At 55.3% G+C, this 22,734-nt stretch overlaps 1 pseudogene; it reads right to left on the reverse strand.

Annotated features, from left to right (window-relative positions):
• Window positions 1-951: 951 nt before the first annotated feature.
• On the reverse strand, window positions 952-21,369 carry LOC147979296 (putative protein phosphatase 2C 24; annotated as a pseudogene).
• Between the last annotated feature and the right edge of the window lie 1,365 nt (window positions 21,370-22,734).

Here is a 22,734-nt window from a genome sequence, read left to right on the forward strand (position 1 = left end):
GGCGCCACCTCTGGTGGGGCGTCCCCGGCCGCACACTCGAGGGCGTGCTCACGTACCTCGAGTGCGGCAACGACCCGCCGTTGGCGTACCCCCCGGCGAGGGTGGCCGCCCCGGCGCAGCACCGACGCGTCGGGCCATGGGCGCCAAGGAGGTTCGGCGCCTCCTCTTCTTCCTCCTCATCACGCTCTTCTTCACACTCCTCCGGCTCTCCGGCGCTGCTCGGCGTCAAGGCCGAGCCCGCGGCGGAGACGCCGCTCGGCCGGCGCACTCGCAGCGCCGGCATCGTCATCAACGAGGGCGGCCGGCGTGCCTCCTCCTCGTCGGCTCCTCCATGCTTCGTCAAGCCAAAAACGGAGTCGGGGCTGGCGCCGGTGAAGACGGAGCCGGGGCTGGCGCCGGTGAAGACGGAGTTCGACGACGATGACGCGGCCCTCGAATGGGCGCGCCAGGACTCCATTGCGATGGAGAAGGCGCGCCGGGAGAAGGAGAAGGAGCGCCAGCGCGCCGCCCTACGCCGCTTCGAGGAGCGCCGACGCGGCCGCGAGGAAGGCGGGGTCGTCGTCTTATGCGACAGCGACGACGACGACGCGCCGCCGCCTGTTCGCCATGGCGACGCCGGGCAGGGGTCCAGCAGGGGCACCCGCGTCAAGGAGGAGAAGGCCGACGACGACGATGGCGGCGACGACTTCAGCCCCTTTCTTTTTTTTAGATTAGGTTAATGTAATGTTTGGACGAATTTCGCCAAAATTTGCCATGTTTGGCCGAAATTTAACTAGTTTTTATCATAACTTCGCCGAACATTCTTTTTTTTGTTTTTTAATACGCGCCTGGGGGCGGCCCTAGGGGCCGACGGCTGGGGACCGACTCGCCCCCAGGGCCATTTTTTGCGCCGGCTCACCCCCAGGAGGCGCTTTTAGACGCCCCCTGGGGGGCCAACGGCTGGAGATGCCCTTAGGAGCTCCCCGAGAAATCGGCCCGGAATTGGAACGCTGCAATGTACGCCGATTTCCACTGTCCACGGAATCGCTTTTTGCACCCAGAGATGGCCCAGATACGTTCTTAAGTTCGTAGGCCCTTTTCTTCACCTTGACTTGATCCATCCAGTTAGAATTTGAAGCTACATCATCTTCAACCTTGTCCACGCCCACGCCCACGCCCACCAGCTGAGTGGAGACGATGAAGGCGACGACGGCGGTTATGTCATCTTCCTTCCCGCTGCACTGTTAATTCCCCGTGTGCTTCCGGTAGCCGACGCTGAACGGCGAGTCCTTGACCTTGCTCCACGACATCTCGTAGGCGATGCCGGCAATGATGTCTGCCATGTTCTTGGGTGAGAAGCCCAGTGCCGTGCCCATCTGCACGACGCGCTCGAGTTCCGCGTCGAACATGTTGTCGAACAGCCCGTCCGTGGCCACCACCATGATGTCGCCGTCCCTCACCGCGGTCTCGCCCACCTCCGCCTCGGTGACGCTGTCGGCGCCCTTGGCGGCGAGCTGGAGCGGGCAGTTGAAGCGGGCCAGCTGCGGCCGCGAGCGGTGCACGATGCCGCCGCCGCGGAACAAGGCGAAGCCGCTGTCGCCCACGTTGGCCCACCTGAGGGTGTCCCCGACTAGCGAGAGAAGGACCGCCGTGGACACCCCTGGCACGCCCGACGAGGTCGCGCCCTCGTAGGCCCGTTGCAGCAGCGTGTAGGGGCAGATGGCCCTGGGCGCCATCTCCAGCGCGTCTTGGTAGGCGCTCGCCATGAGGCTCCGAGAGAAGGCGCCCGCGTCCACGCCTTTCGCGCTGTACGCGCTGACGCCGTCCGCCACGCTGATGACGCCAGGGTCGGCAACCCCGAAGTGCGCGTCGTGGTCTCTGTGCGGCACGTAGCACGACGCCCAGTCCATCTTCAGAGCCGTCGACGCGTCCTCGTCGCGGAAACAATCTTCCCGCGCAAGCGGTGGCTCGTCGAGTTCCGTGCGGTGGCGGTCGTGATCGCCGTCCTCCGAAACAGGCGGCGGCAGCACGGAGGCGACGAAGGCGTCCATGTCTTGGTCATCGCGAGAAGACGAGGGAGATTGGTAGCCGAGGCGGAACGCGTAGCGGAGGGCGTCGAGGGTTCGTCTGTCGATCTCGCTCAGGGTTTGCTGGATCTCCTCTCTCCCCTCCACTAGTAAGTGTGCATGTGCAACGCACGTCTATTTGAACTAATAAGTGTGCACACGCAATACGCATATATTTGGATTAACATATTATACTAAACTTAATACAAGACAATTTATTCATAAATTTGAAATTTCCCTATAAAGTACACGATCTCTTATTTCCAACTCGTACAAATAATTTGAAATATCGTTTCTTCTTAATCAACATGTCTCCTGATTTAAAAGACCACCCACTTTTCTCAATGTATAAAATTCAAAATTATTTTGAAGATTCATTATGATTCTTCATATGCACACATTTATGCAAGTATAGTCACACATAAAAATATCACTTAGGACAAGCTAAGGAACCGTTTTAGTGCCAACAAATTCCAATCAAGAATTACACAAAATCGTCATGAACATATATAGAGAGAAGTGACCTCTTTTTCTCCGAGATTGATCGAACAACAAGTTTTTGTATATATCTATCCGACACTACTACATATATACAATATAACATCTCTTATAATCACTAACATCTAAAATCGATTTCAACTTCCACATGGCATTCTCCGTCTTTATGTATGACATGGTCAAGAAAGAATCCCGCCAATTCCTCTTGAATTGCTCGTATGCGATCATGTGGTATGAGTTCATTCCGCATCTGTCACATCTAATTTAAAGAAGAGGGTCAATACATATATATGAAAGAAACTCAACACAATTGATGGTAATAAAATAAAATTGTGAATATTATTTATGTACTAAATGATATGAAATTTACCATGACCACAAAATATCCTACATTCATCATCATCATAATCAACATGCAGTTTTTGCTTCTCTTGTATGTAGTCCAAGTTTTCTATCAGAAAAACATGTTAGCTCAACTATAGATAAGGATGGTATGAAAATGCTCATGTAAAATTACAGTTGCCATGTATCTGCTGTACAAACAAATACACTTATGCAAACTTCAGGTTTTTTAGTAAAACTTATGCGAACTTTAGTTTTTTTCATTAAAACTTATGCAAACTTCTGGGTTTTTTCAGTGAAACGTAATTTTATGACTGCAAGTAAGGTCTTGGTTCAGCGAATTTGTCTGTGAGTTTACTATGTAGTCGTGAGTTGGCCATGTAATAACTGGTAGTCAGTACTTAAAAAACAAGGATGTCTGTTGCAGGTACGTGAAAATCAGTGAAAAAATAAAGAAAGAAAGAAGGCGAACGTCTCTGTGTGTGCTCCAACGCTCCTCTGTTTCTCATTGCCTCATCTCTAGTTCTTGTACTTCTAGATGTGTCACCACCGGCGAGGTAGCGATGACAGTAAAAAAACAACACTCGATACTTACTTGATTAATATGTGTGTGTGGTGCGTTCGCGTGAAGGCGAGAGTCTCCGTCGTTTAGGCGTGCGAGCGGCCGCGGCGACCGTGTCCTCTCACCAGCTGGGCGGCACTGTCGACGCAGGTGAGTCAGTCGTCCAGCTTTGAGGCGGCGGCCTCCACGCACCGGGATTAGCTTTGGACGACGTCGTCCACGCGCGAGTACCGGACAAGCGTGTCCAACGGAGCAACGCGCGTCAAAGCTGAGGGAGTCGGCGGTGGCTTCGGGCGAGTGAGATGGGGTCGTGATTAGCTTCACCTGCTTCACAGTGGCCGAGACATGCACCGCCCTGGGGACGATAATGGTTGGCGACCAGGCGAATCTACATGCATGGTTGTGGGGGCAGATTTTTTTGGCCCGCTTATACTGGTCCAAGATACTCAGCGTTGCCCCCACTTGAAGGACCTCGAGGGTGGGTGGTTGTCAGCGTGAGTGTTGTGGATGGACCCGAAGTCGACGCGGATGCCGGTGGTTCCCGGAGAGCATGCCCAGGATGTGGACGAAGTCGTTGCAGTCAGTAGAAGTGTGTTCGGAGGAAGCCGCAGCTCCTCCTTGCGTGTCTCGGTGGGCTGGTGACGGCTCGCGACTCGCGATCACGATTCCCTGATAGGAGACGATAGGATGCGCTCGCGATTAGTTTCCTAATAATTAGATGCGTTCGTGATTAGTTATCTAATAGGATGCAGCCATGATTAGTTTCCCAATAATTAAATGCGTCCGTGATTAATTTCCTAATAGGATGGCTCGTAATTATTTTCCTAATAATAGGATGCACGCGTGATTTTTTTCCTAATAATAGGATGGGTTTGTGATTAGTTTCCTAATAATTAGATGTGTCCGTGATTAGTTTCTTAATAGGATGTGTCCGTGATTATAGTTTCCTAATTGACCAGGCATGGACTTTTATATTTTCCTCCGCGGTGGAGTACGGTCAGTCAATATAAATTGCTAAGTGCACACAGAAAACAGATTCGGTTAAGGCTAGCCGTTAGATTGAATTTAGTAGGACTAATCATGCGGTGGTAATGTGTCTATGTATGTTTTATGGAGTGCACTTAAAGAAGATAATATTTACTCTTTTATAAATAGTATAGATGACGTGCAGCAGCTCCATCTTCGCCACGATCTCTGCTAAGTTCTTTTTGATTTGATTTAATGAGGGAAACTCTCGTAAGTTGTTGAGGGCCGTGTATAGTGCAACGTCGTGCGGCTATCTAGACAGACGGAACAGATCCCAGACTAGCAAGTCCAAAAGGATTCGAGTTTTCGTTGGGTACAAAATCGGATTTAACTCTACCCCGGAGAAAACTATTGTCTATTGGGAGAGGGACAATCGAGTTTTTTCTCTCTTTTTTTAAAAAAAAAGACGGACAAACAAGTTGAGACAGACAAAACTAGTACCGTCTTCGATCCATATTACTTGTCGCTAAAATTGATATATCTAAACGTATTTTAGTACTAGATACATCAGACCGAAGTAAGTAGAAGTAAAGTTTTACTCGGTATATATAACGTAGTGGTGGCATGCATCGCCGAGATGCAGATGCCGGGGATTTTTCTTTCATTCAAAATATATAACATAGACGGTGTTATTTTAGGATGCGGTGGCAAATGTTTGTTATGAGGGATAACATTTGTGAACGATTTTGCTTACAGTTTCTTGGGAGGCGCATGGCAGTTTTTTAAACGAAGAAAAAATTAGGCAAAAAGAATAGAAGTTGCCATATGCTACCACCACAAATATCACTAAAGAACATCTGTCTGCCATCCTTGTTATTTTATTTCTTTTGCGGGTAAAGAGGATTGCATTAGTCCCGATGATGCGTCTAGCGTCGTTGAAGGGCGTGTGGAGGTGTGTCTCCGTCGTATCTTGCGGGATTTGGTCGGTGCTGGTCTTCGATAGATTTGTTTGGATCCGGTCATTGTTCGTCTTGGTTTTGGAGTTTTTACATATTTGATGTTATCGTTCTGCAACTTTCTTCATCGGCGATGGTTGCTGCTCTGGTACGTTGGGCCTTAGCACGATGACTTCCTGATTGTCTACTACAACAAGGTTTGCCTGGCTCAAATGACGAAGGGGTGATGACTGCAGCGCGCCTTCGGTTTGCTCTAGTGCTTGTAGTCGTCGCTAGGTGGTCAACGGACCTTGTGGAATGTCGGCGCGTCAACACTGTTGGGGAACGTAGCAGAAATTCAAAATTTTCTACGCATCACCAAGATCAATCTATGGAGTAATCTAGCAACGAGGGGAAGGAGAGTGCATCTACATCCCTTGTAGATTGCTAAGCGGAAGCGTTCAAGTGAACGGGGGTGATGGAGTCGTACTCGTCGTGATCCAAATCACCGATGATCCTAGTGCCGAACGGACGGCACCTTCGTGTTCAACACACGTACAGCCCGGTGACGTCTCCTACGCCTTGATCCAGCAAGGGGAGAAGGAGAGGTTGGGAAGACTCCATCCAGCAGCAGCACGATGGCGTGGTGGTGGTGGAGGAGCGTGGTACTTCAGCAGGGCTTCGCCAAGCACCGCAAGAGACGAGGAGGAAGAGGGGTAGGGCTGCGCCAATAGGGAGATTGAATCGTGTGTTGGGCTGCCCCTTTGCTCAAGTATATATAGGGGGAGGGGAGGGGCTGCGCCTCCACCTAGGGTTCCCTCCCTAGGGGTGGCGGCAGCCCCCAGATCCCATCTGGGAGGTGGCCAAGGGGGAGAGAGAGGGGGGCGCACCTAGGGTGGGCCTTAGGGCCCATCTGCGCCTAGGGTTTGCCCCCTCTCCTCTTGAGGACGCCTTGGGCCTTGGTGGGAGGCGCCCCAGCCCACATAGGGGCTGGTCCCTTCTCACTATTGGCCCATGTAGGCCTCCGGGGCTGGTGGCCCCTCCCGGTGGACCCCCGGACCCCTCCGGTGGTCCCGGTACACTACCGGTGATGCCCGGAACACTTCCGGTGGCCAAAACCATACTTCCTATATATCAATCTTTACCTCCGGATCATTCCGGAACTCCTCGTGACGTCTGGGATCTTATCCGGGACTCCGAACAACATTCGGTAACCGCGTACATACTTTCCCTATAACCCTAGCGTCATCGAACCTTAAGTGTGTAGACCCTACGGGTTCGTGAGTCATGCAGACATGACCGAGACAACTCTCCGGTCAATAACCAACAGCGGGATCTGGATACCCATGTTGGCTCCCACATGCTCCACGATGATCTCATCGGATGAACCATGATGTCAAGGACTTAATCAATTCCGTATACAATTCCCTTTGTCCAGCGGTATTGTACTTGCCCGAGATTCGATCGTCGGTATCTGATACCTTGTTCAATCTCGTTACCGGCAAGCCTCTTTACTCGTTCCGTAACACATCATCCCGTGATCAACTCCTTGGTCACATTGTGCACATTATGATGATGTCCTACCGAGTGGGCCCAGAGATACCTCTCCGTTTACACGGAGTGACAAATCCCAGTCTCGATTCGTGCCAACCCAACAAACACTTTCAGAGATACCTATAGTGTACCTTTATAGCCACCCAGTTACGTTGTGACGTTTGGCACACCCAAAGCACTCCTACGGTATCCGGGAGTTGCACAATCTCATGGTCTAAGGAAATGATACTTGACATTAGAAAAGCTTTAGCATACGAACTACACGATCTTTGTGCTAGGCTTAGGATTGGGTCTTGTCCATCACATCATTCTCCTAATGATGTGATCCCGTTATCAACGACATCCAATGTCCATGGTCAGGAAACCGTAACCATCTATTGATCAACGAGCTAGTCAACTAGAGGCTTACTAGGGACATGGTGTTGTGTCGGAGTAAATGACCATGGGTAGCCTAGCCGGCTCCCCCTGGCCCTTCTGAAAAAATTATGAGCCGATTTGGCCCTCAAGAATCCAAGACACAGGGCCGCCTTCCCCTTGCCGGCTGTCTCTAGGCCGGCTATCGGAAGGCGGCCCGACTTCAGCCCTCATGAAGAAAAGCCATGGGAGGGCCGGCTCCGAGAAGCCGGCCGCGAGAAGGCCGACTCCATGAAGCCGGCTCCCATAAAGCGGTCAAGATCGTACCCTCGAAGTCTGCATCCACATAACGGCGATGTGACGGGGCGTGGCTACAGTGAAGCCTGCCACCCCCGAATCCCGGAGCATGCGTGGCACAGTGCGCCGTACGGGCGGCCATGACCCGTCCGGCGCAGCACTGTTGCCACGTTGACCCTGATGTCATCCACGACGGGCTACCAGTACGGTCTATGGGCGGTGGGCCCCTTCGGGCAGAGAGAAACCCGAAGGCGGCCAATCCTCCCCCAGTCGGCCCAAGATAGAGCCGGCTCCCCACCGTCGGCTTGCCACCTCCCTCGAAGAAGACGCCCCATTAAGGAGACAAGACGCGGTGAGGCTACAGCGATCGCCTGCCGGGCGGCGGCACTGTAGCCATGCCCACCTCGGCGAAGCCCTCGTCACCAAGATTAAGCAACAGTAACCAGCCGCCGACAAGGCCCTGGACAGTGGGGCCTACCTGTCGACCAAGGAGCCGGCAGCCGGCGGGACCCACAAGCCGGCGGGCCCCAGCAGCCGGCGCAGAAGCCGGAGAGCGTAGACATAGACGGCTGGGCCCCGTGCCCAGCCGGATTACCATTGTACCCCCGGGGGGTAGGCCTATATAAACCCCCCGGGGCATCCATGCAAAGAGAGATCGATCCCTGCTAGCTTTAGACACCACATTGGGAGGAGAAGAGAGCAAGCCTTGCCCTTCTTCCTCCTCTCGCCAAACAGCTCAAGGAGCATCGTGTAGCTACTTATTCATCTAGTGATCATGCGGGGACCCCGCAGAGCAGCAGTAGGGGTGTTATCTCCACGGAGAGCCCCGAAGCTGGGTAAGATTCGCCGGCGTGCATGTCTTCGCCTCATCCCGTTTCCAGGCACCGGCGATGTCTTACTGGCTCCCACAATGATAAGCCACCCGTTGGCATATGTCGCACCTACCACCCGACATTTGGCGCCCACCGTGGGGCCAGGTGCACCGTCGTCCGGAGACCTGTTCTGGACAGGAACCCTCTTCCTCCCCCGCGAGCGTAGCCAGCCCGGCACGCCCGATGGCGCTTGCCACGACGTGCTACAAGGCGTCACCAACATCTGTGCGGTGAGCAACCTCGCCGATCTCCTTGACAAGATCCTCATCTCCGACGAGCTCGCCTCTGACGCGGGCACCGACCACCTCGTCAACCTCCTCGGCCAGCTCCATGTCTTCGGCGAGCCTGCCGTGGACTTGGAGTCAGTTGGCTCCACCGATCCGATGCCTGTCGACTCCGACACGGCCTCACTCGACACTTTCCCCACCGACGTCGCGATCTACAACGACCCGCTTCCCCGGGCCGATGGCTATGACGCTGTCACCACCGAGGTGATGGTCATCGGCCACGGCGGCGCTTCCGACGAAAGCGCCCACGACGCCCCGCACGCGGCGGTCCACGACTTGTCCATCCCCCTCCCGGCTGATGCCGACCTTGAAGCACTGGAAGCTCGCCGCCTTGCCCTCCTCGTGGAGGGCCGGAAGTTGGTTTCCATGAGACGCCTCGCTGAGGCCCACCGACGCGAGGCCGACCGCGCCGCCTTTGGCACGCCGCCCCCAGACGGGCCCAGCCGGGCCGGCGTTGTCAGACAGCGCGGCGCTGTCGTCGCCGATACGCTAGGAGTCGACCGCCCAGTCTACGCCACTCCGCTCGAGAACCTGCGCGCCGCCCAGGCGGCCGTAGACGAGCTGGATGGGCTGGGGGCCGAAGAACTCCCCCACATGACCCGACGCATCCAGCAGCTGATCGATGCGGCCGCGCGGCGGCACGAAGCCGACGCCCGCACGGAAAGCCCTCCCCCGCGCCGAGATCACGGCACGACGTCCCGGACGCCGACTACGGGCAAAACCCGCGCGCGGCGCGAGAAAGAGCCGGCTGCCAGCCGAAGCCGAACCCGAATCTCCATCGAGCGAGATGCAGAAGGCCACCCCGGGCTGTGGAGTGGCGGGGCAACCCGCCTCCGCCCCGGCCCCGTGGAGAGAGATATCCCACCCCGCCGCCTGTTGCGCATCCGACTCTCAGCGGCCGGCTAGGTCGCCGCGAAGGAGTCGGCGAGAACGACACCCGCCGTCGGATCGACCGCCTGGCGCGATCCCTGGCGCTAGAAGAAGACGATGTCGGCCCGCCTTGCTTCGGCCCCCGCATCCGCGACGAGCCCTTCCCCAAAGGGTTCTCGCTCCCAAGAGACACGCCCAAGTACAACGGCTCCGTGAAGCCGGAAGATTGGTTGATCGACTACTCCACGGCGGTTAGCATAGCCAACGGCAACAGGCGCGTTGCCGTGAAGTACGTGCCCCTCATGCTGCAGGGTATGGCACGGACCTGGCTCAACAGCCTCAAGCCATACAGCATCAACAGCTGGCTAGACTTCACAGAAGCTTTCGTCCGCAACTTCACCAGCACCTACAAGCGGGCTCCCAAGCCCAGACAGCTCTCCTTGTGCGTACAAGGCCCCGCCGAGTCCACTCGCGACTACCTCACGCGTTGGGCCCAGCTCCGCAACTCTTGCGAAGGAGTGCACGAGGTGCAAGCCATAGAATACTTCACTGTCGGGTGCCGAGAAGGCACCCTCCTCAAGCACAAGCTCCTCTGCGACGAGCCGACTACCCTCGACGAGCTTCTGGTCATAGCGGACAAGTACGCCACCGCCGACTCCTCGATGAAGACCGAACTCCGGGTAGACGCGTCCGGAAAGGTACTCAACCCGGCGCCCAAGACGCCGGCTAGGGACTCCAGCCGACGCCCACACCAGAACGACCACAAGCGCAAGGGCCCCGTGCCGCCCTCCACCAGTCGGCAGGTGGCAACAGTCGAAGACGAACAGCCCGAAGTGCGGCCCGCACCCAAGAAGCAGAGGGGCGGCAAGCCGGCTTGGCAGCCGGCCTTCTCCTACGAACAGACTCTCGACGCCCCGTGCAAGTTCTACAGCGGCGCGAAGCCGTCCAACCACATGACCTGAAAGTGCCACTGGCTCACCCGAATCTCCAAAGGCGAAGGGCTCGCACCGCCTCCGCCTGCCGGTCCGCCGCCTCCGGCTCCGCAGCCGCCGGCCGCTCGGCCCATAGTCGGAGCCGTGCACGATGAGTTACCCGACGAGCATGCCGCCTATGTCATCTTTACGAGCCAGCCCGAAGACCGGCGCAGAAAACGCCGAGAGCACCAAGAAGTCAGCATGGTTGCTGCCAACCCCGCCGAGCACATGCACTGGTCAGAAAAACCTATCAGCTGGAGCCGGACCGACCACCCAGAGGTGATGCCGTCTCCCGGCTCTTATGCGTTGGTTTTGGATGCCACCCTTGCAACGGATAGACGCGCTGCCTGTTTCTCCCGCGTGCTGATAGACGGCGGGAGCAGCATCAAAATCCTGTACCATGACACCCTGGAGAAGCTGAATGTCAAGACGAAGCAGCTCATGCCTACTCGGACTGTGTTCCATGGCATCGTACCCGGCTTGTCCTGCGCCCCCATTGGCAAGATCAAGATTGATGTACTTTTTGGGGACAAGGAGCATTTCCGCCGGGAGGCGATCTGGTTTGAAGTGGTGGACCTAGAGAGCCCCTACCATGCATTGCTTGGCCGACCTGCCTTGGCCAGGTTCATGGCAGTTCCCCACTATGCATACCTCAAGATGAAGATACCGAGCACCAAAGGCGTCATCACCATAGCCGACGATTACAAGAAGTCCTCTGAGTGTGCAGCAGCCAGCAGCCGGCTGGCCGAGTCCCTTGTGATTGCCGAAGAAAAGAAGATGATGGACCGAGTCGTGGCCATGGCCGGCAAGCAGTCGGCCTTGTCCCCCGATCCCAAGGAGCATGATGCTCAAGGATCTTTCTAGCCGGCCAAGGAGACGAAGAAGATATCTCTTGACCCCGAGCACCCAGAGAGGTTTGCCGTCATCGGGGCAAACCTAAACAGCAAATAGGAAGGCGAGCTTGCCGATTTCCTCCGTGAGAATCGGGACATCTTTGCATGGTACCCCAAGGACATGCCGGGTGTTCCGAAGGAATTCGCTGAGCACAAACTACACATCTGAGAAGACGCAAAGCCGGTCAAACAACCCCTCCGCCGACTATCGGAGGAGAAACGCAGGATTGTGGGAGAGGAGATAGCCCGGATTCTGGCAGCCGGCTTTATTATGGAAGTTTTCTTTCCAGAGTGGCTCGCTAACCCGGTCCTCGTGCTAAAGAAGAACAACAAGTGGCGCATGTGTATAGACTACACGAGCCTCAACAAGGCCTTCCCCAAAGATCCCTTTGCCCTGCCAAGGATTGGCCAAGTGATAGACTCCACGGCTGGATGCGAGCTGTTGAGTTTCTTGGATGCTTACTCAGGGTATCACCAGATAAAGTTAGATCCGGCAGACCGCCTGAAGACCGCCTTCATCACGCCATTCGGAGCCTTCTGCTACCTGACTATGACATTCGGCTTGAGAAATGCCGGTGCCACTTTTCAGCGTTGCATGCAGAAGTGCCTCCTCAAGCAACTCGGCAGAAATGCCCACGTCTACGTAGACGACATTGTGGTGAAGACGGAGAAGCGCGGCACCTTGCTGAAAGATCTCAAGGAAACATTTGAGAACCTACGCCGGTTCCAAATCAAGCTTAACCCCGAGAAATGCGTGTTCGGAGTGCCAGCCGGCCAGCTCCTAGGCTTCCTGGTCTTCGAACGCGGCATCGAATGCAACCTAGTAAAGATCAAGGCCATTGAGAGAATGGCAATTCCCACCAAACTTCGAGACGTCCAGAAGTTTACCGGATGCTTGGCCTCCCTGAACCGCTTCATCAGCCGGCTCGGAGAGAAAGCTCTTCCCCTCTACCGCCTCATGAAGAAGACCAACCACTTCTAGTGGAATGACCAAGCCGACCAAGCTTTTCATGAGCTGAAGAAGATGCTGGCCACGCCGCCTGTCCTGGCGGCGCCGACTGAGAAAGAGCCCATGCTCCTCTACATCGCCGCAACCAGCCGGGTGGTCAGCACCGTCATCGTAGTCCAGCGCCCAGAAGAAGGCCGAGCCCAGCCGGTTCAGAGGCCGGTGTACTATTTGAGCGAGGTGCTATCTACCTAGAAGCAGAACTACCCGCACTACCAGAAGATGTGCTACGGCGTGTACTTCGCCGCCAAGAAGCTGAAGCCCTACTTCCAAGAGCATCCCATCACGGTCGTATGCACTGCCCCGCTGGCCGAGATCATAGGCAGCCGGGATGCATCCGGCCGGGTGGCGAAATGGGCCATCGAGCTGCCCCCCTACACGATCTTCTACCAGCCTCGTACCGCCATCAAGTCCCAAGCATTGGCCGACTTCCTCGTCGACTGGGCCGAGACCCAGTACCTACCGCCGGCTCCCGACTCCACTCATTGGCGCATGCACTTCGATGGGTCCAAGATGCGCACCGGCTTGGGAGCCGGCGTCGTCCTCACCTCTCCCAAAGGGGACAAGCTCAGATACACGCTGCAAATTCACTTTGCCGCCTCCAACAACGTGGCCGAGTACGAGGCGCTCATACACGGGCTCCGGCTTGCCAAAGAACTCGGCATTCGCCGATCCTATGTTATGGCGACTCGGACTTGGTGGTCCAGCAATCATCCGGCGACTGGGATGCCAAGGACGCAAATATGGCAAGCTACCACTTCCTCGTTCAGCAGATCAGTGGGTATTTTGAAGGATGCGAGTTCCTCCACGTACCACGAGCCGACAACGAGCCAGCTGATGCCCTGGCTCGAATAGGCTCCACTCGACAAGCAATACCAACCGGTGTCTCTCTACAACGCCTCCTCAAGCCGTCTATCAAGCCGTCTCCAGAGTCTGATTCCATCTTCGTGCCGCCTGACCCCGACGCGGCCAGCTCGAAGAACCAAGCAGGTGACCCGGGGACTTCGATAGTCGGCCAGGGGGCATCAGCAGGTGGCTCGGGGACTTCCGTAGTTACGCCCGACCCGGGGACTGCTACACCCGGCTCGGGGACTGCGGTAGTCGGCCCGGAGACTACACCAACACAACAGGCGGCGGCCGACTCCAGCATTTCACCGCCCAGCCCGCCCGCCCTGGTCGCAGTAGCCGTTTTCGCAATAGAAGAAGTCGCAGCTCCGTCATAGGCTCAATCCATCCTCAACTTCCTAATAAACCAAGATCTGCCGGCTGGCGAAGTAGAGGCAAGACGAGTCCAACGCCGAGCTGGAGCATACACAATCGTCAACAGAGAACTCGTCAAGCGCAGTGTCACTGGAGTTCTCCAGCGATGCGTCGAGCAAGAGAAGGGCATTGCAATCCTCAGAGACATCCACCAAGGAGAATGCAGCCACCATGCGGCCTCAAGATCACTCGTCGCCAAAGCCTTCCGCCATGGTTTCTTTTGGCCAACTGCTTTGGATGACGCCAAGGAGTTAGTTAAACATTGCAAAGGGTGTCAACTCTTCAGCTCCAAGCAACACATGCCGGCTTTAGCACTCAAGACCATTCCCCTCACTTGGCCCTTCGCCGTTTGGGGACTGGACATGGTGGGGCCATTCAAAACGGCGCGCGGCGGCATGACACATCTGCTTGTCGCCGTGGACAAATTCACCAAATGGATTGAGGCAAAGCCGATCAAGAAGCTGAATGGGTCGACTGCCGTGACATTTATCGCAGATATAACAACTCGGTACGGCGTACCACACAGCATCATCACCGACAATGGCACGAATTTCGCCAAGGGAACCTTGGCACGTTTCTGCGTGATGCAAGGCATCCGGTTGGACCTAGCATCCGTTGCCCACCCGCAGTCAAACGGCCAGGTCGAGTGAGCCAACGGCCTCATCCTTTCCGGCATCAAGCCCCGACTGATCGTACCACTGGAGCGTTCAGCCGGCTGTTGGCTCGATGAGCTGCCGGCTGTCCTCTGGAGTCTGCGCACTACACCAAACAAGTCAACCGGCTTCACTCCTTTCTTCCTCGTATATGGTGCCGAGGCGGTCATCCCAACTGACATCGAGTTCGACTCGCCTCGGGTGACCATCTACACGGAAGCCGAGGCCAAGGAAGCACGAGAAGACGACGTCGACCTGCTGGAAGAAGGCTGGCTGTTAGCCCTCAGCCGGTCCGCTATCTATCAGCAGGGCCTGCGCCGCTACCACAGCCGGAAGGTCAAGCCAAGATCCTTCCAAGAGGGTGATCTTGTGCTCCGGCTGATCCAGCAAACAGCCGGCCAGCACAAGCTCTCGGCCCCTTGGGAGGGCCCCTTCATCATCAGCAGAGCCTTAGGCAACGACTCCTACTACCTGATCGACGCGCAGAAGCCGAAGGCACGAAAGAGAGACGACTCCGGCAAAGAGTCGGAACGACCATGGAACGCCAACCTCCTCCGAAGGTTTTACAGTTGAAATACAGTATGTATCACGCTAACTTTTGTACTAAGTACGAGACAATAGGCCCCCCGAGGAGAGCTCGGGGATTGCCATCTTTTATCTATGAATGAAAAGTATCATGCTTATGGCCTTGTCATTGCATTCACTTTTTCCGTCCGGCACCGGGTTCGACTAGTCGGCCCGAGGACTGGCCGCCTGGAGTTATATTAGAAGTCCTACCCGCAGTCAGACAAGTAGTGTGCCGGCTCCCAAGCCTTCTCTTGCCAAAAGTCGCAGTTCGAAGAATCGGCTGTCCGGCTGGCAAGAGTTAATGGCAGGAACGGGTGCCCACACGAAAAATGGCTAGGGACTAACAGACTAATATAACAAAAGCCGGTTTTTCTCCCACCGCCGACCGGCTACCAGAGTAGCCGGCCGGCCGGCTTCCATTCACCTCGCTCCAATCTAAGAAAGCTCGAGTACTTGCCTTCCCAGAAGGGGAAGGCGGCAAAGGAAACAGCATAAGGATAAAAAGCATACATGAATGGAAACCAAACACACAATAATATTTACATAATAGACCTTCAAAAGGCCAGCATTCAACATAGTTCGAATACACCCCCAGTGGGTGGAACTGCACAAGTTTAATAAAGTTGTTCAAAAGGCAACAAGCAGGAAAAAACAAGGACGGCAGACTAGGCCAAGGGAGCGACTGGCGAGTCGGGCAGGTTGGTGGAGACGGCAGTGCCGGCTGGAGGAGTGGCCGGCTAGCGAACCTCGGCATGATCACCGCCTCCCGCAGAGGGCGCGCTAGCACGCGCCTTGTTGCCGGAGGCACGATCAGGCTGAGGCTGGCTGCCCGCTTCACCAGTCGGCTCAACGTCTTCGCCTTCCTCTCCTTCGTCATCTTTGCCTTCATCGCTGGAGGCGATCTCCTCTGCCGAGTCTTCACCCGCTGTCGGGTCCAGCCCGAACCACTCCTCCGGCTGGGCAACGCCGTTGTCATTGATCTCAGGAGCGAAGACGCTGATGTCAGTACACTCGGCGATCGTCGAAGCGCGCTGAGCGATAGCCGGCCGCACCTCCTCCAACTCTTCGTCGGCCTCCAGCCGCCAGGTGCGTAGCTAGTCCAGGTTCAGCCCCGGATACCAGGCTCGGACGAACTCCAGCGCCCGCCCAGCTCCAAGCCGGGCTGCCGACGCCTTCCAGGCCTCAAAGCGGCCAAGCGCCACCTCCAGCCAGTCGGCAGTCCGACTCGGGGTGCGGGGAATCGTCTCGCTTGGCCAGAGGGCGGCCAACACCTGCGCCCCGGCATGCTGGAGGCGGCGGAGCATACGGTGAGCCGGCTGCAGCCGGGCTTGGACCGCCAAGAGCTGCTCTCGAGTGTCCGGCTTGCGTCCGACGCGATTTCAGCCCCCGCCTGCCGGCGTGCCTCGTGATGGGCCTCGATGGATTGGGTGGCGAAGACGGAGTAGCCGGGAAAGTAGTCTGCACAGAGAACAAAAAGCAGCACAAGTCAGAACACAAATCAGGGATCAAAGGGCAAGCAGGGAGTGAAGAAGGCGGCTTACCATCGATCAGATCCTCGATACGGCTGAAGCCCTCGCTCAGCGCCTGCTTCGCTTCAGCCCAGCCCGCCGCTTCGGTCTCGAACTCGGCCCTTAGGGCGTCCTCGTTGTCCTGCGCCTTCTTCAGGGCCGCCTTGTGGCTCTCCTCCTGGTCGGCCAACTTCTTGACGAGGCGGTCACGCTCCAGGACCAAGGCGCTGTACTCGGCTTCCTTGGCGCGAAGGGCGGCCTGGGCCCCGCTGAGCTGCTCCCTCAAGTCGGCATTGGCTCCTACAAGCATGAAGACAAAGGAAATTAATAAGGCGAAGTCGTCAAGGAAGATCCGACCCGGCTGCTCGGCAGTCGACCCGAATCTCGGGGACTACACCCAGTGGGTGCGCTGACGCGCCCCCACAGGAGATGAACGAAACAAATACGCACTCCGGCTGCTGGTCAGGTCCTCGGTTCTCCTGCCCAGCTCCTGAGCCTGGGAGTTGAAGGCGGCTGCACGGAGGTTGTGATACTCCTGAAAGATTATACAGGAAGCAAGGATAAGTTAAGTTGTCAGAACCTAGTAAGTTCCAAGCCGCCTGCGCAGCAGCCGGCTCGAAACTCGGGGACTACACCCAGTGGGTGCGTTGACGCGCCCCCACGGAAGAAACCAAAAGAACAAAATAACCAAGGCCAAAAGACTCACCCGGATGATGGCCCGCGTCGAGAGAAACTCTTGAGTGTATCGCTGCAGCGAGGCGGCCTGAGCTTGAAGCCGGTTCCGGACCTCCTGGTCCGCCGCGTTCAGCTCGCCCGTCCCCCCGCTGGGAGTCCACTCGGACGTGCTGGCGCTGGCCGCCCCCAGGGCCTTCGCCGTCTGGCTGGCGCCCGCTGCTCGGTGCGGTTCCGGCGCGGAGGCGCCACCCCCTACGCGCCGGCGCAATGCCGGCTGCACCTCGAGGCCGGCCCCTGCTTCTGGCTCGCCCCTGGACGGCTGCTCTGGCGCCGCAGCTGATTGGCCGCTTTGGCCCGCTCCAGACGGCGTTGTCTGCGATGCCCCCTCCATGAAGATCACGTGGTCCTCCCGCCCCTCCATCACCGGCGGGCCTTGGTCGACCTCCTCCGACAGGGGCACGGGAATGTTGGGGGCCACGGCGCGGAGGGGAACAACGAGCAGCGGAGGCCGGTTGTGCGAGGCCTCCGCCTCCGTCTCCGCGGCTGCCGCTTTCGCCCGGGCCTTGGCCGTCGCGTCGGCCCGCTCCTTCGTCACCTGGGCGGTCCTTCACTTCGCCGCCTCCTGCTCCTCCCGCGCGTTCCGCTCCGTGGCCTCCCTAAGGTCGGCGCGGGGGTCCACGCGGCGGGAGCTTGAGGACCCTCTAGTCGGCCCGACTACGGAGCCGCCAGGACCTCGCTCGAGAGAAAGCGACGCCCTGTCCGGCAAGAAAAGAAAGGTTTAGAGGAGCTTCGGTCGAAAAAGACAAATATATATATATATGCAAGACATTCAACGACTTACGCAGAGACCGCCTGTGGCTGCTTCACCACCTCATGAAGAAAAGTCGCGGGAGGGCCGGCTCCGAGAAGCCGGCCGCGAGAAGGCCGACTCCATGAAGCCGGCTCCCATAAAGCGGTCAAGATCGTACCCTCGAAGTCTGCATCCACATAACGGCGGGCGTGGCTACAGTGAAGCCTGCCACCCCCGAATCCCGGAGCATGCGTTGCACAGTGCGCCGTACGGGCGGCCATGACCCGTCCGGCGCAGCACTGTTGCCACGTTGACCCTGATGTCATCCACGACGGGCTACCAGTACGGCCTACGGGCGGTGGGCCCCTTCGGGCAGAGAGACACCCGAAGGCGGCCAAGCCTCCCCTAGTCGGCCCAAGATAGAGCCGGCTCCCCACCGCCGGCTTGCCACCTCCCTTGAAGAAGACGCCCCATTAAGGAGACAAGACGCGGTGAGGCTTCAGCAATCGCCCGCCGGGCGGTGGCACTGTAGCCATGCCCACCTCGGCGAAGCCCTCGTCACCAAGATTAAGCAACGGTAACCAGCTGCCGACAAGGCCCTGGACAGTGGGGCCTGCCTGTCGACCAAGGAGCCGGCAGCCGGCGGGACCCACAAGCCGGTGGGCCCCAGCAGCCGGCGTAGAAGCCGGAGAGCGTAGACACAGACGGCTGGGCCCCGCGCCCAGCCAGATTACCATTGTACCCCCGGGGGGTAGGCCTATATAAACCCCCCGGGGCATCCATGCAAAGAGAGATCGATCCCTGCTAGCTTTAGACACCACATTGGGAGGAGAAGAGAGCAAGCCTTTCCCTTCTTCCTCCTCTCGCCAAACAGCTCAAGGAGCATCGTGTAGCTACTTATTCATCTAGTGATCATGCGGAGACCCCGCAGAGCAGCAGTAGGGGTGTTATCTCCACGGAGAGCCCCGAAGCTGGGTAAGATTCGCCGGCGTGCATGTCTTCGCCTCATCCCGTTTCCAGGCACCGGCGATGTCTTACTGGCTCCCACAATGATAAGCCACCCGTTGGCATATGTCGCACCTACCACCCGACATGTTGTCTATGTATCCACACATGTATCTGAGTTTCCTATCAATACAATTCTAGCATGGATAATAAACGATTATCATGAACAATGAAATATAATAATAATAACTAATTTATTATTGCCTCTAGAGCATATTTCCAACAAACACCCCACCAGAAAATAAAAGTGATATGCTAGAGGCTCTTCAAGACTTTTCTTTTTTGAAACAAGGCTCTTCAAGACTTGCCTTCTTTGTTGGAGAATCTTCGGTTAGTTCAACACGCTCTCGTAACATATCACAAACATTAGCCATCTGCATAAGTAATGCCAACAAAAGAATGTAATAATGCACACCAAAGAAATATACCGGATTCAACAAGTGCTTATTGGGATGGCACCATAGTGTTCATAAATTTAACTCAATATTATTCAATTTGGAAACATACTTAAAAGATAAATTAATCTATATCAATTCCATGTTGTGTTTTGCTAAAGCACATCTGAATGTGCCGTAAATATTGCACATCTAAGAGCATCTCCAGCCGTTGGCCCCCCAGGAGGCATAAAAATCGCGGCCTGGGGGCGAGCCGGCGGTATAATCGGCTCTGAGGGCAGTTGGGCACCCAGCCATCGCCCCCCAGGTTGCTCCCAAGCACCGATATCGGTCCATTTTTGGCGCAAATGTGCCTGCTTTTGGGCCCACTTTCAGCGAAAAATGGTCCGATATCAGCGCGAATTGGCTCATATTCGGCGTGGTTCGACGTGAACTGTCAACATGATATTTTTTTATCACATGGTTCATCACAGAAAATTAATAGAAATCAAATAGTTCAACAAATAGTTCAATACAAATTATATAGTTCAACAAATAAAAAATCATATTTCATCACACGTCGAGCTAGACGTCGCCCTTGAGCCTCCATAGGTGCTCCACCAGATCCTGCTGCAGTTGTTGATGCACCTGTGGGTCTCGGATCTCCTGACGCATATTGAGGTAGGCAGTCTAGGTTTCCAGTAGTTGGTGATCAACTTGGGCAAGAGGACCCTGCCTGTAGTATGGTTTAGTGTCAAATACTGGCTCTTTCTGCTCGCTCTCAATGATCATATTGTGCAAGATGACACATCAAGTCATGATCTTCCACATTTGATTTTTCGACCAGGTCTGAGCAGGGTACCGGACAACAGCAAATCGAGATTGGAGCACACCAAATGCCCGCTCGACATCCTTCCTACAAGCCTCCTGAACCTTGGCAAAGTGGGACTTCTTGCCTCCTGGCACAGCGTTTGAGATAGTCTTCACAAATGTAGACCATCTCAGATAGATGCCATCAGCTAGGTAGTACCCCTTGTTGTAGACACTCATTGACCTCGAAGTTCACCGGAGGGGAATGACCTTCAACAAGCTTGGCAAAGATAGGGGAGCATTGCAGCATGTTGATGTCATTCTGAGTTCCTAGCATACCAAAAAAGGAGTGTCAAATCCAGAGATCCTGTGTGACCACCGCCTCAAGGGCCAGTTCTTTTGGGCGGTTTAAAAAATAAGCCGCCTCTCCCTAGCTTAAAAATAAGCTGCTCCTAAAATTTGTTGAGACTTCTAAATTAGTTATTCCATAACTAGTTTAGAATCCCAAATGAATAAGAGAGACGGCTTATGGGAAAATTTGAGGAGGAGGCGGCTTATTTTTTAAGCTACCAAAAGAACTGACCCCAAGTACCACACTGCAACCGCCTTTGGCGCCTTTGTACATCCCCTGCCAAGCAAATGGGTAGTTCTTCCATTTCCAATGCATGCAGTCGATGCTTCCAACCATCCCAGGAAATCCTCTTGTTGCATTCTGTGCTAGGATCCAAGCAGTGTCTTCCGCCTTGGGTGTTCGCAAGTATTGCGGTCCAAACACTGCCACCACTGCCCTGCGGAAGTTGTAGAAACACTCAATGATCATGGACTCGGCCATGCGCCCATGGTCGTCGAGTGAATCACCGGGAGCTCCGTATGCAAGCATCCTCATCGCTATCGTGCACTTCTGGATTGAGGTGAATCCAAGTTTGCCGGTGCAATCCTTCTTGTACTTGAAGTAGCCTCGAACTCCCGGATGGAATTCACAATCCTGAGGAAAAGCTTTCGGCTCATCCGATAACGACGCCGAAATACTTTGCCACCATGCAGTGGAGCGTCGACGAAGTAGTCGGAGTAGAGCATGCAGTAATCTTCCAGACGATGCCGGTTCTTTGCTTTCATCCGCCCCGGTGCCAAGCCACCTCGCCGCGGCTTTTCATTGCTCGCGAACAGGCCGGCGAGGGCGGCAAGGATCATGAGATGCTCCTGTTCCTGGACGTCGGTATCGGTTTCCTCCTCTAGCAGCGCAGCGAGCGCCTCCTCGTCGTCGGAGTCCATTGCCGAGCAGGCAAATCGCCAAACACCTCGCGGGCATGGTGGGCGCACACCCGCCGGTACACTGCCCTGCGCGGCCGGATCATCGGAAAAATCGCCCGAACGGTGGTGGAGAGGCTCTGCTGCGGTGAAACCTTCTTTCTTTTCTTGCGGGGAATGACCTATCTAGCGGTGGTGGGCGGTGGACGGCGCCGGGATCGGCAGGTGGCGGCCGAGCACGCAGGGGGTGGGAGGCGAATCTGGACGGTTGGCTTGACTTTTCGCCTGACAGTGTGGCCTAGGCGTGTTTTTCTCTTGCGTCGGAGCCCCCGAGCGCCCCCTAGTGCGCCGGGTTCGGCCTGCGATCGCCGGGCCCAAAAACAGGCTGAGCCGGCGGATTTCGGCGTCTTGATGGCGCGACCGGGGGGGGGGGGGGGAGGGGGGGTTCGACGCCGGCGCGTAAAAAGGCGCCTGGGGGCCTGTTGGGGGTGTGGCTGGAGATGTTCTAAAATCTATGTCAATGATTTTATGCGCAGATTCATGTAGATTTGTTTTTCTTTTTGTGTTCGATTGAGTCACTTAAATATGTCGTAGATAGACCTGGTGTAGTTGTTCAATAGACATGAAAGTGTTGTTAGCTGGGGCAGCTACTGGGTGCTGTAGTTGAACCCGGTAGTTTTTGGTTCAAATGTTGTGTGCATTTTTATTTTTCTAGCAAACATGCCCGCGCATTGCAACCATAGAAAAAATCACCTCCCCATACACACACTGGACGATATCAGCAAATCCCTTGAAATCTCCACAAAACAAACAACATGATAAGTGGTGTTACACAAAAACGTAGTGGTTGAATATCATATCTACTCGGGTTAAATGGGATAGAAAACATACTATGTAATATGATTTTTCCAAAATACCCCATATAGAGAAGGTATTAATTAAGGTTGCACCATAAACTTAATTCTAGAAATAATTAACATGCAATATGATATTATATTTGAAATTTACACATTTTTCCGTGGGATTTTCATATATAGCATGTTAGATTTGGAGTTAGGGTTTGAAAAATATGAATATATTTAATAGCATTTGAATTTGCACCAAAAAAGAAGTGAAAAGAAAAAAGGGGCGTGGCTAGGGTCGAACCCAGTAGTCAAGTGAGGCGTTAGCTACTAGGCTAGATGTGTGGATGTGAAATATTAGGGACTACACTATATATAACCCAAAGGAAACGGTCTATTCAGTGAAAATCATTTTTCCACTTACAGGTGACATAAGTGGGTAATTATTGACAATTTTAAGGGCAATTTTCATGATGTACCGTCAAAAGCAATAGCCCCTTATTATTAGGTATGTATAGACCAACAAGATGTCCGTGTGTTGCCACGG

Source organism: Triticum urartu, chromosome 3A (genome assembly GCF_056163025.1).
Source record: "Triticum urartu cultivar PI428250 chromosome 3A, HENAU_Tu73, whole genome shotgun sequence".
Classification (NCBI taxonomy): Eukaryota; Viridiplantae; Streptophyta; class Magnoliopsida; order Poales; family Poaceae; genus Triticum; species Triticum urartu.